The sequence below is a fragment of the Mirounga leonina genome, unplaced genomic scaffold (genome assembly GCF_011800145.1).
Source record: "Mirounga leonina isolate KUSES-001 unplaced genomic scaffold, KU_Mleo_1.0 Mir_488, whole genome shotgun sequence".
Taxonomy (NCBI): Eukaryota; Metazoa; Chordata; class Mammalia; order Carnivora; family Phocidae; genus Mirounga; species Mirounga leonina.
This window is the reverse complement of record NW_023270777.1, coordinates 194343-208494: the sequence shown is the minus strand read 5'-3', so window position 1 is coordinate 208494 and position 14152 is coordinate 194343. Positions and strand designations below refer to the sequence as shown.

The 14152-nt window shown below is 42.6% G+C and overlaps 1 protein-coding gene across 2 annotated transcripts in view; it reads left to right on the top strand.

Annotated features, from left to right (window-relative positions):
- Positions 1 to 14152, top strand: part of ANKFY1 (ankyrin repeat and FYVE domain containing 1) — an 85520-nt gene that overhangs the window by 519 nt on the left and 70849 nt on the right. The window lies entirely within an intron of this gene.

Here is a 14152-nt window from a genome sequence, read left to right as displayed (position 1 = left end):
GTCCTCGCCCTCGCCGGGTGCGCTCTTGGTGACGCGGCCGGCGGAGGCGATGGGGCCTCTCCCGCCCTGCCTGCCTGCGGGCGGCCGCGCTGTGGAGCCGCGCTGTGCGGGCGAGGGCTGGAAGGCCCGCGGTGGGGCGCTGCCTGCGGGGACCGCCGGCGTGCTTCTCCGGGCCACCCCCGTTGGAGGAGGGGCTCCTCCTTTGACCTGATGCCCACCGAGGGGCCGCGGGGTGCCGGTCGCGACCTGCCCTGTCGGTCTTGAGCTGAGCTTTGCCCGGGTCTTAAGGTTGGGCGGCACAGGACAGCTGGCGGGGTTTCCGCGTTTGGCTGGGCCTGGGAACAGCCTTTGAAGGAGCCTGCATGTCCGTTACTCCCACTTCGCAGGTACAGGAGGTGACGCCAGAGTTACGGAGGTGGCTGGCCCTGGCACCCAGCGTTCCCCCTGCTCTTCGCCGACTTAGACCTCCCGGGGGGGACACCTCGGAGGAATAATCCGTGAGAGCAGAGGAGGAGTAGAGGGGACGGCCGGACAGCTAAGGCATCCCCTGAAGCTCGTTTTGGGGTAGAGCACAGCTTGCTGCTCAGGGCGGTGAGGAATGGCAGAGGGGACGGAAGCAGGAAGGCCTTCTGTGAGGCGGGACGTGGTCTGGCCCCTCGCGTGTTGCCAAGGGGGCGCTGTAGACGGTGGCTGGTTGGTGCTCCGCGCTTCTGCTGCGCGCCTGCTTTGCCCTGCAGTCGGGGTCCAGGCGTGAGCAGCGCGTGCAGGCTGCCTGCAGTGATGAGCGAGTTAGGCCGCCCGGCGCCTTGAGGTGTGTGTTCGGATAGCCCTGGGACGCATCTGGCCAGGGGAGCCTGCACCTGAAACCAAACAGCCTCGGGGGTTGCTTTGCTAGGGGCTCGTGGGTAGGGAAGCACACTCAGGAGGTTCTGGCTTGACGGTTTTTCTTCTGCCTTTCTGGTGTCTTAAGATTTTGGGAAACAGTGCTGCAGAACTTTGGGAAGAATTGAGTGGGGCATTGAAGGTGTTGCGGGAAGGAAGGGAAGATTAGCTAGAAAGTGTTGGTGTTACTCAATGCTGCTTGTACTTCAGTCAGAATTTGTCGGCTACACTGGTTCTGAAATACTCAAATATAGAAAAATCGCAGAGGTCTGTGTCAGGGAACAATTGGATTACCTGTGAGCGTGTCCTGTGGGAACTTGCTGATGATGGTGTTGTCTGGTGGTGCGAATGTGTGAGCATGTGGGAAGGAGTGTCTAGGCACATTAACAGAATCTGAAGAGACTGAGTGGACAGTTCACTTCTAACGGGACTCGTTTAGAAATCAACCTTTTTTTCCCTCCCATCTGTCCATGGGTATTGGTTTGACCTGATGTATTTAGCTAAAATCTTTCCTAAAATTAGTTTCCATTTCCACTCTACATGTGCAGCTATTCTACTAATTTAAACTTGCTTCATCACTCAAAACAGTCCTTCCTACTTGGACTTCCTGCTTTTACTTTTTCTCTTTGATTTTGCTTCCTCATAGCCTATTTTTACAGTTCCAGCGTTCCCTTTATAACATAAATCAGATTATGTCTCTTTCACTTTTCTCAATACACTTACCCTCCTGCACCTGCACTGTCCACTCTCGTGGCTCTCCGTGATCTTAAAAATATATTCCAGCCTTCCAGTGACCTGCAAGTCCCAACAGGGCTGGCCACTGGTTAACTGCAATCGTATTTCTTACTTCTCTTTTCATTTGCCGTGCTCTTGCCACACTAACTTCCTTGCTGTTCTCTGTACATTCCCAATGCTTCTACCTCTCCATCTTTGTCCTTGCAGCTGCCTGGGCCTGAAACAGTCTCTCTCATTTTCTCCGTAGAGCTAACTGACTCATTTGGGTGTCTGTTCAGTTCTTACCACCTTTAGAGGTCTTCCTAATTATTTTTTTTTAATTCCTTTACTGGAATATAAACCTCACAAGGGTGGAGACTTCCATTTTGTTCACTGCTGTGTATCCCAACTTGGAATCATACCTATGGTTCAAGGAGCGGTCGAGTTTATTGAGCATCATTTACCAGACATCAACCAAGTTGCCTGGATACATCCTTAGTCTCTTGTCAAGTAAGCTGGCGGGACCAGCTTTTAATGTGCTCTGAATAACATTAGTCTCCTGGGAGCTCCCTAACCTACTTTTCATTCTGCCCGTTTTAGTATTAGCAATTCAAGTGTAATGCTTGGGAGCTCAGTCTGCATTCAGACGAAGATTTGAACCCTCGTCCCAATAACCTGTTATCATCGGCAAGCCAGTTAATTGCTCTCCATCTCCGTTTCCTCAGCTTTAAAAGAGGGATCATCTCTATCTCAGGAGTAGCTGAGGGGGGGATCAGAAGAAATAGTGCACGAAGAATACTTCTAGCACAGTGCCTGACATTTTGACCCTAGCGTGTACCCTTTTCTTAGTCTCCTCTTCAACCATGCTCTCCTTCCCTTCCTCAGTAAAATGAAGGTGAAAATTGGAAAAAATGTAATGGTTTACTAAACAGAAAATTGACCGTGGACTTTTATTAGCTTACTGGAATTTGGTCGGGAAAATACTTCTGACTGTTCAAATACAAGGTGAATACATTCCATATGCTGGACAATCACGGGCCAATACAGTAGCCATTAGCCACATATGGCTGCTTCACTTTATTTATTTTTTTATTTATTAAAGACTTTTTATTTCTTTATTTGACAGAGAGAGACAGCGAGAGAGGGAACACAAGCAGGGGGAGTGGGAGAGGGAGAAGCAGGCCTCCTGCAGAGTAGGGAGCCCCATGTGGGGCTCGATCCCAGGACCCTGGGATCATGACCTGAGCCGAAGCCAGACACTTAACAACTGAGCCACCCAGGCGCCCTGGCTACTTCACTTTGAATTTAATAAAATTAAAAATTCAGTTCTTTGGTCACACTAGCCCAATTTCAGTTGCTTTGTAGCTGTGTGCTTAGTGGTCCCCATACTAGCAGACAGTACAGATTAACAGAACCCTTGTATCATTCCAGAAAGTGCTGTTGGATAGCACTGTTCCAGAAAATACTTCATCAATATAAGCTGGTAGAAAGAGGGAAAGAAGAAACTTTGCTCTCTTTTCAATTTTCAGATTTATTCCTTTGCTTTTTATTTCACTCATTGAACAAATACCTGTCCTAGGCTTTTGACAATTATGTATTCTCCGGAGACCTCTTGACCACTATCCCTTTCTCTACCATTGCTACCTTTTTTTCTGCCATTCCTTTTGTTCACTTCTGTCACCAGTGGTACCTGTTCACTTTCTCCTTGAGGATTTTTTTTCCCCGCCCAGAAAGTTTATCCATTCATTGCAGTGACTATGGATGTGCAGGAAGAGAGATGCAGGGTTCTGTCACTGGCAAGGCAAGTGAGAAATTCCTAAGTGTTAGTCTCTCTTCTTGAATTGGAGCAGGCCAAGGATCTGGGGTATTTACTGAACTCTACCTAGTAAGGCACTGTGGGGTAGAGGAAGGGATGAGTATGGAGTGGGAGGAGGGAGAAGTAGTGGTGGTTAAAACAAAGTAGCCAGACCTAGAACTTCTTCACAGGGAACTCTGCAGTCTGTGAGAGGAGGCGAAAAGCATGTGTATAAGAAACTACTGTAAGAGAGAAGGAGAAAAATTCTAGGAGTTACTTTGAAAATTCAGATGGGAAGAGGTTTTTTAGGAAAGTGGTAGGGAGTATGTTTTGGGTGCCAGGGAAGGCCTTTGCTGCAGGAGATTGTGTTTGACCTGTGATTTGGAAAATAGACCTCTTTTGGACATGGGGAGATGGGAGTGGAAAGAGATCACTCTTCTTGATGGAAAGAATAGTGGGATAATGAGGTTGGAAAAGTATGTTAAGGGGTAGATTATGAAGGGATTGGTTAAGCGTTTGGATTTTACCCTGTGGGCTGTGGAGTGAGACTACTGAGTCATATCAGCCAAGGTAGTGACATGAGTAGAGTCGTTGGAGGCATGTGGGCATGTCTACAGTGGAGAGGGTGGATCTGGGAGGAGGAGGCTGTGGCGGTTGGTGATGAGTTCTTTGGTAAGGAACATTGGGCTGGTGACTGATAGGAGCAAGACTTACAGAAGGTATAAAAGACAGGACTTTTGAAACCTGTTTACATGTTGACAAGAGAGATATCAAAGATGACTCAAGGGTTCTGGGTCTGGATGACTCAGATAATGGCTGGGAGGAGGAGAAACAGATTCGAGAACAAATATCTTGACCTCCTTTTTGGATATACTTTGCCACGACCATTGGTTCTGTCTTAGCAGGCAATTAGAAGCATTTCCAGTCAGACTGGCATTTGGGTAAAAATTAGCTAGTTAACTAATATTTATTGACTATCTCTTATGAAGCCAGCCCTATGCTCAGGGCTATACAGAGTGAGGTTTTGAAGCATGTGTGTCATGCCACTGACTTATAGATAAGACTTCACAGCGTTGGGTTACATTCAGGAAGGTGTATTTCATTTCCGTTAGGTGCAAGCTGCTGTGCCAGGGGTGACAGAGTGACCAAGACAGTCTCAGCCTTGATGGGGCCTTGGAGCAGACAGGGGAGGCACAGTTTCTCAGAAAAGCATGTGTATTGTGCTTTATAGTCACAGATTTTGTCTTGCATTGGTGATCGATGGCACCACTGTCCAGCCACACTCTCAAGTCAGTGACCTGCATTCAGTCGCCAAACCTGTGGGGCCTGTGAAGCTAGCTCTCACATGTGTTTTTTTCTGTCCGCTGCCTTTCCAGATTCGGACTGGTGGCTGTCAACACGGAGAGCCCTGCACATTAGAGTCACTTGGGGAGCTTTTAAAAACCCAGATTTATGCATCACTCAGCTTCAGTGAAGAGCAACATATCCCACAAAACATTTTTTTTTTCAAACTGAGCCATTACTGAATAAAACGTGGTTTTACTAAACGTGTTTTTTAAACAAATATGTTTGGTTTATGTATATGTAAATATATATCTGTCTATGTGTATGTAGATATAGATATGCATAAAATGAGGTAATGTTTCCTACCTAAGGAAGGAGTCCTGGGTAGTAAATTTTTTTTTTTTTTTTTTTTAAGATTTTATTTATTTGAGAGAGAGCATGAGCAGGGGGGAGGGACAGAGGGAGAGGGACAAGCAGGTTCCCCACTGAGCAAGGAGCCTGATGTGGGACTCGATCCCAGGATCATGACCCGAGCTGAAGGCAGACGCTTAACCGACTGAGCCACCCAGGTGCCCCCTGGGTAGTAAATTTTATCTGTAACTAGAGTAAAAGGATTTTTTAAAGCAAACTTTGGTTAAACAATGGCTTTTGTACTTTGTCAAAGCATTCAAGTTATGACAATTACAATTGCTAGGTTTTTAAAAGGGCAAGAAGTCAAAATATGAAATATCTCTTAGCACCATCATATTTTTAATAATATCCAAATGGTGAGAGAGAGAAGCAGGAGGGTGCAGACTGGCAGGGGTCCTGTGGCCCTAACTGATCCTTTGCATGTTCCAGATGGTATCGACCTCCTCTTTCCCTTTTCCTTTCCAGTAGGGTATGTTGTGAACCAGAGTTCTCAATAGTAAATATACCCACTATTTCATATTCTCCATTAAACGGTCATCCTAGGGGTGCCTGGGTGGCTCAGTCGGTTGAGTGTCTGCCTTCGGCTCAGGTCCTGGTCTCAGGGTCCTGGGATCAAGCCCCGCATTGGGCTCTCTGCTTGGCGGGGAGTTGACTTTCCCCTCTCTCTCTGCCCCTCTCCCCTGCTCCTGCGTGCATGTGCTCTCTCTCTGTCTCAGATGGGTAAATAAAGTCTTAAAAAATAAATAAATAAACGGTTGTCCTACATTTAGCACTCTTGATTAGTGAATGGATATGAACTGCTGTGAAAGAAAAACTTTATTATGTTAATCACCATACATTACATCATTAGTTTTTGATGTAGTGTTCCATGATTCATTGTTTGCATATGACACCCAGTGCTCCATTCAATACGTGCCCTCTTTAATACCCATCACCAGGCTAACCCATCCCCCCACCCCCCTCCCTTCTAGAACCTTCAATTTGTTTCTCAGAGTCCACAGTCTCTCATGGTTCATCTCCCCCCTCCGATTCCCCCCTTCATTTTTCCCTTCCTACTATCTTCTTCTTTTTTTTTTTTTAACATATAATGTATTATTTGTTTCAGAGGTACAGGTTTGTGATTCATCAGTCTTACAGAATTCACAACGCTCACCGTAGCACATACATTGTCTATCACCCAGCCACCCCATCCCTCCCACTCCCCACCACTCTAGCAACCCTCAGTTTGTTTCCTGAGATTAAGAATTCCTCGTATCAGTGAGGTCATATGATACATGTCTTTCTCAGATTGACTTATTTCACTTAGCATAATACTCTCTAGTTCCATCCACGTCGTTGCAAATGGCAAGATCACGTTTTTGTTTTTGTTTTTGTTTTTTTTGATGGCTGCATAATATTCCAATGTATATATATACCACATCTTTATCCATTCATCTGTTGATGGACATCTTGGCTCTTTCCATAGTTTGGCTGTTGTGGACATTGCTGCTATAAACATTGGGGTGCATGTACCCCTTCATATCACTACGTTTGTATCTTGGGGGTAAATACCCAGTAGTGCAGTTGCTGAGTCATACGGTACCTCTATTTTCAACTTTTTGAGGAACCTCCATACTGTTTTCCAGACTGGCTGTACCAGTTTGCATTCCCACCAACAATGTAGGAGGGTTCTCCTTTCTCCGCATCCTTGCCAACATCTGTCGTTTCCTGACTTGTTAATTTTAGCCATTCTGACTGGTGTGAGGTGGTATCTCATTGAGGTTTTGATTTGGATTTCCCTGATGCCGAGCGATGTTGAGCACTTTTTCATGTGTCTGGTGGCCATTTGGATGTCTTCTTTGGAAAAATGTCTGTTCATGTCTTCTGCCCATTTCTTGATTGGATTATTTGATCTTTGGGTGTTGAGTTTGAGAATTTCTTTATAGATTTTGGACACTAGCCCTTGATCTGATATGTCATTTGCAAATATCTTCTCCCCTTCTGTCGGTTGTCTTTTGGTTTTGTTGACTGTTACCTTTGCTGTGCAAAAGCTTTTTATCTTGAAGTCCCAATAGTTCATTTTTGCCCTTGCTTCCCTTGCCTTTGGAGACGTGCCTAGCAAGAAGTTGCTGTGGCTGAGGTCGAAGAGGTTGCTGCCTGTGTTCTCCTCTCGGATTTTGATGGACTCCTGTCTCACATTTAGGTCTTTCATCCATTTTGAGTCTATTTTTGTGTGTGGTGTAAGGAAATGGTCCAGTTTCATTCTTCTGCATGTGGCTGTCCAATTTTCCCAACACCATTTGTGGAAGAGACTGTCTTTTTTCAATTGGACATTCTTTCCTGCTTTGTCGAAGATTAGTTTGACCATAGAGTTGAGGGTCCATTTCTGGGCTCTCTATTCTGTTCCATTGATCTGTGTGTCTGTTTGTGTGCCAATACCATACTGTCTTGATGATGACAGCTTTGTAATAGAGCTTGAGGTCTGGAATTGTGATGCCAACAGCTTTGCTTTTCTTTTTCAACATTCCTCCGGCTATTCGGGGTCTTTTCTGGTTCCATACAAATTTTAGGATTATTTGTTCCATTTCTTTGAAAAAAGTTGATGGTATTTTGATAGGGATTGCATTAAATATATAGATTGCTCTAGGTAGCATTGACATCTTCACAATATTTGTTCTTCCAATCCATGAGCATGGAATGTTTTTCCATTTCTTTGTGTCTTCCTCACTTTCTTTCATGAGTATTTTACAGTTTTCTGAGTACAGATTCTTTGCCTCTTTGGTTAGATTTATTCCTAGATATCCTATGGTTTTGGGTGCAATTATAAATGGGATCGACTCCTTAATTTCTTTTTCTTCTGTCTTGTTGTTGGTGTATAGAAATGCAACTGATGATTTCTGTGCATTGATTTTATATCCTGCCACTTTACTGAATTCCTGTATGAGTTCTAGCAGTTTTGGGGTGGAATCTTGGGTTTTCCACAGAAAGATATCATCTGCAAAGAGTGAGAGTTGGACTTCTTTGCCAATTCGGATGCCTTTATTTCTTTTTGTTGTCTGATTGCTGTGGCTAGGACTTCTAGTACTATGTTGAATAGCAGTGGTGATAGTGGACATCCCTGCCGTGTTCCTGACCTTAGGGGGAAAGCTCTCAGTTTTTCCCCATTGAGAATGATAGATATTCGCTGTGGGTTTATTTTTTCTTTTCTTTTTTTTTTTTTTTAAAGATTCCATTTATTTATTTGAGAGAGAGAATGAGATAGAGAGAGCATGAGAGGGGAGAGGGTCAGAGGGAGAAGCAGACTCCCCGCCGAGCAGGGAGCCCGATGTGGGACTTGATCCCGGGACTCCAGGATCATGACCTGAGCCGAAGGCAGTCGCTTAACCAACTGAGCCACCCAGGTGCCCTTGCTGTGGGTTTTTCATAGATGGCTTTTATGATATTGAGGTATGTACCCTCTGTCCCTACACTCTGAAGAGTTTTAATCAAGAAAGGATGCTGTACTTTGTCAAATGCTTTTTCTGTATCTATTGAGAGGATCATATGGTTCTTGTTCTTTCTTTTATTAATGTATTGTATCACATTGATTGATGTGCGGATGTTAACCAACCTTGGAGCCCAGGAATAAATCCCACTTGGTCATGGTGAATAATCTTTTTAACGTACTGTTGGATCCTATTGGCTAGTATTTTGGTGAGAATTTTTGCATCCATGTTCATCAGGGTTATTGGTCTGTAATTCTTTTTGGTGGAGTCTTTGTCTGAATTTGGGATCAAGGTAATGCTGGCCTCATAAAATGAGTTTGGAAGTTTTCCTTCCATTTCTATTTTTTGGAACAGTTTCAGAAGAATAGGTATTAATTCTTTTTTAAATGTTAGGTACAATTCCCCTGGGAAGCCATCTGGCCCTGGGCTCTTGTTGGGAGATTTTTGATGACTGCTTCAATCTCCTTAGTGGTTATAGGTCTGTTCAGGTTTTCTTTTTCTTCCTGGTTCAGTTTTGATAGTTTATACATCTCTAGGAATGCATCCATTTCTTCCAGATTATCTAATTTGCTGGCATAGAGTTGCTCATAATATGTTCTTATAATTGTTTGTATTTCTTTGGTGTTGGTTGTGATCTCCTCTCTTTCATTCATGATTTTATTTATTTGGGTCATTTCTCTTCGTTTTGATAAGTCTGGCCAGAGGTTTATCAATCTTACTAATTCTTTCAAAGAACCAACTCCTGGTTTTGTTGATCTGTTCTACTGTTCTTTTGGTTTCTATTTCACTGATTTCTGCTCTGATTTTTATTATTTCTCTTCTTCTGCTGGGTTTAGGCTGTATTTGTTGTTCTTTCTCCCATCTCCTTGAGGTGTAGGGTTAGGTTGTGTATTTGAGACCTTTCTTGTTTCTTGAGAAAGGCTTGTATTGCTATATACTTTCCTCTTAGGACCACCTTTCCTGCATCCCAAAGATTTTGAACAGTTGTGTTTTCATTTTCGTTGGTTTCCATGAATTTTTTAAATTCTTCTTTAATTTCCTGGTTGACCCATTCATTCTTTAGTAGGATGTTCTTTAGCCTCCATGTATTTGAGTTCTTTCTGACTTTCCTCTTGTGATTGAGTTCTAGTTTCAAAGCATTGTGGTCCAAAAATATGCAGGGAATGATCCCAGTCTTTTGGTACCTGTTGAGACCTGATTTGTGACCTAGGATGTGATCTATTCTGGAGAATGTTCCATGGGCACTAGAGAAGAATGTGTATCTGTTGCTTTGGGATGAAATGTTCTGAATATATCTGTGAAGTCCATTTGGTCCAGTGTGTCATTTGAAGTCTTTATTTCCTTGTTGATCTTTTGCGTAGATGATCTGTCCATTTCAGTGAGGGGAGTGTTAAAGTCCCCTACTATTATTGTATTGTTGTTGATGTGTTTCTTTGATTTTGTTATTAATTGGTTTGTATAAGTGGCTGCTGCAGTGTTAGGGGCATAGATATTACAATGGTTAGATCTTGTTGGATAGACCCTTTAAGTAGGATATAGTGTCCTTCCTCTTCTCTTATTACAGTCTTTGGTTTAAAATCTAATGTGTCTGATATAAGGATTGCCACCCCAGCTTTCTTTTGATGTCCATTAGCATGGTAAATGGTTTCCACCCCCTCACTTTCAATCTGGAGGTGGCTTTGGGTCTAAAAGGAGTCTCTTGCAGACAGCATATCGATGGGTCTTGTTTTTTTTTTTATCCAATCTGATACTCTTTGTCTTTTGATTGGGGCATTTAGACCATTTACACTCAGGGTAACTATTGAAAGATACTAATTTAGTGCCATTGTATTGCCTGTAAGGTGACTGTTACTGTATATTGTCTCTGTTCCTTTCTGGTCTATGTTACTTTTAGGCTCTCTCTTTGCTTAGAGGACCCCTTTTAATATTTCTTGTAGGGCTGGTTTTGTGTTTGCAAATTCTTTTAGTTTTTGTTTGTCCTGGAAACTTTTTATCTCTCCTTCTATTTTCAGTGACAGACTAGCTGGATATAGTATTCTTGGCTGCATATTTTTCTTGTTTAGTGCTCTGAATATCACGCCAGTCCTTTCTGGCCTGCCAGGTCTCTGTGGATAAGTCTGTTGCCAATCTAATGTTTCTTCCGTTGTAGGTTACAGACTTCTTGTCCCAAGCTGCTTTCAGGATTTTCTCTTTGTCTTTGAGACTTGTAAGTTTTACTCTTAGGTGTCGGAGTGTTGACCTATTTTTATTGATTTTGAGGGGGGTTCTCCGTGCCTCCTGGATTTTGATGCCTGTTTCCTTCCCCAAATTAGGGAAGTTCTCTGCTACAGTTTGCTCCAATATACCTTCTTCCCCTCTCTCTCCTTCTTCTGGGATCCCAATTATTCTAATATTGTTTCGTCTTATGGTATCACTTATCTCTCGAATTCTGCCCTCGTGATCCAGTAGTAGTTTATCTCTCTTTTTCTCAGCTTCTTTATTTTCCATCATTTGGTCTTTTGTATCACTGATTCTCTCTTCTGCCTCATTTATCCTAGCAGTTAGAGCCTCCATTTTTTATTGCACCACATTAATAGCCTTTTTGATTTCGACTTGGTTAGATTTTAGTTCTTTTATTTCTCCAGAAAGGGTTTCTCTAGTATCTTCCATGCTTTTTTCAAGCCCAGCTAGTATCTTTATAATCGTCATTCAGAACTCTAGTTCCGACATCTTACTAATGTCTGTATTGATTAGGTCCCTGGCAGTCAGTACTGCCTCTTGTTCTTTTTTTTTGAGGTGAGTTTTTCCGTCCTTCATCTTGTCCAGAGGAGAATAGATGAATGAGAGAACAAAGTGGTAACATGGTAACAATGACCCCAGAAAAATATACACTAAACAAATCAGAAGGGACCTGAAACCGGGGCAAAAGAAAGGGAAAGAAAGAAAGAAAGAAAGAAGAAAAAGTTGTAGTGGTGGTAATTCATTACCAGGGAGGAGCTTTTTATCTATTCCAATGCCAACAAGGAAGATGGTATTTTCTGAGAAGTTGATATTGTAATGAAATATTGTTATGTGGAAGACCCTAATACATTCCTGAAACAACAGTTTTTCTTGTAGTTCTCAAAATAGAATGTTGTCACAGCTTTTACAATTATTTTTTTCTTTTATCTCAGGGACATAGTTAGAGTGAGGATAAAGTCATTTAGTCAGTAAAGAATTCTATGAAGAACACTAATTCACTGGTAAAATTGGGGCTGGAATGCAAGAACTAGAGAAGTGGGAAGAAAGGAAACATCAAGATTTTGTTAATCTAAAAAGACTTGATGAGTCAAGTTTGGGTTAGAATCGGAGTAAGCAGAGGGGCGTAGAAATCCCATTTAGGATGGGGAATTGGTAGAACACATTTAATTCCTGGTTAATGAATTAACAATAAATGTTTGTTTGCTGTCCTGATATTGGAGCTGAAATTTGGCAGCATGGTACAATGGGATGAGCATGGGCTTTGGCTTGATATCTTGAATCTTGGATTGGTCCTGCTAATTGTATAATTTTAGACCATCCGTTGAACCTGAGTGAATTCTGTTTTGTTAAGTGCTGTACTGTTTGGAATATGTTGGTTAGGATCTGAGGTAATGAGTTAACTGCTATAGGAGACATCAAAAAATACGAATTCCTCTTTTTTATTGCAAAATGTTACAAGAAACTGTACATTTTATTTACTGTGTAAAATTTGTGTGTGAAGCTTGTGTGTAAAGCTGTTGACACTAATCCAGCAAGAAGCTGCTAGGACTTAAAAATCTTTTACAGTGCATGGTCTTTTGCTTGTAAAGATAAGTGTATTAGTTTTCTAGGGCTGCTGTAACACATACCCGCAAACTGGGTTGCTTAAAACAACAGAAATGTATTCCTCATGGCTCTGGAAGCCAGAAGTCTAAAACCAGTGTCACTGGGCTGAAAGGAGTGTGTCACTCCCCCTGGGAGAGAATCTGTTCCTTTCTTCCAGCTTCTGGGGCTGCTGGCATTCCTTAGCTTGTCAGTCTTCAAGGCTAGCATCTTCAAGTCTCTGTCTTCATACGGCCTTTCCTCTCTGTGTCAAAGTTATCTCTGTCCCTCCTCGTAAGGATACATGTAATTGCACGGGGGGGCCTGCCCACCTCAGCTCTTCAGTGTAATCACTTTTCTTGCCATATGAACATTCACAGGTTCCAGGTATTAGGACATGGATATTGATGGTATTTTTCAGCCTACTAGTAGGCAGTGTCATGTAATTTGATCTATTAAGTCGTAAGATTTCTAAAATTCTTCTGTTTGTGTGTAGTTTCTCAATGCTCAGAGACCATGCCATGCAGTTCAAAGTACGGCCAGTGGAATACAAAGATAAAGAAGACATTTCCTGCCCTCAGGAAACTTCTTAGAGGAGCCAGAACACCTCAGTAGGAAGCTTGTACTTTTCTAGACAGTGGAGAACTGGCTGAAAGTGGTTGGCTTGGTTAAGCCATGTTTTAGGAAGATCATTGATGATGTGTGTGGAGTACAGTGATGAGGAAAGTATGAGAAGGATGATGGCTGCATGTGAGTGAATGATTTAAGGCCTCAAGAAAATGTTGGTGTGATGGTGTTCAGAAAGAAAGAGAAAGATGTCAAGGTGCATCCCAGAGGGAGTGTGCTGTTAGTTTTATTGAGCCATAACTGACAGTAAGATTTCACTGTTTTTAACTTGTCAGTTGGCAAATATTTACAGTAGTGTAAGCACCACTGCAATCATGATCTAGAACCTTTCTGTATTCTTAAAAAGTTCCCTTGACCTCCTTTGCAGTCAGTTCCATTCCTGGACCTCTGGCAACCACTGATATGCTTTCTGTCACTATGGTTTGCCTTTTCTACAGTTTCATGAGGGATTATATGGTATGCAGTCTTTTGTGTCTGGCTTCTTGAACTCAGCATGTTGCTTTTCAGATAGTATGTTAATGTGTCAGTAGTCTGTTCCTTTTTACAGAGGAGTAGTATTCCATTAGATTTCTGGACTACCGTTTGTGTCCATTCACCAGCTGGAAATTTGAGTTGTTCCGTTTGTGTGGACATGTTTTCATTTCTCTTGGGTAAATACCTGGGAGTGGAACTGCTGGGTCACGAGGCAGGTGTATGATTAACTTGGAGGAACTGTCGGACTCTTTTCTCAAGTGGCTGTGCTGCTGTGTAGTTCTCACCTCGGCATCTTAGCCAGCACTTCCATTTTAGCCGTCTAGCAGGTATGCACTGCCAGGTCAGTGTGGTTTTAGTCTGCATTTCCTTAATAACTAGTGATGTGCATCTCTTTATTTGTGTACTTTATTTGCCATGCATTTATCTTCTTTGGTGAAGTGTTCAGATTTGTGGCCCTTTTTTATTGAGTTGTCTTATTATGGTGAGTTATAAGAGTTTTTAATATAGTCTGAGTAGAAGTCCTTTGTTGGAAATACACGTTCCACGTATTTTCTCCTTGTCTGTTGCTTGCCTGTTCATTTTCTTATGTGTTTAAAGAACAAGTTTTGAAATTTATAATGTCCAGTTTATCAATTTTTTTTCTCTTACTGATTCTTTTTATCCAGTTTAAGAAATCTGTGCCTCATCTGAGGCCACTAAT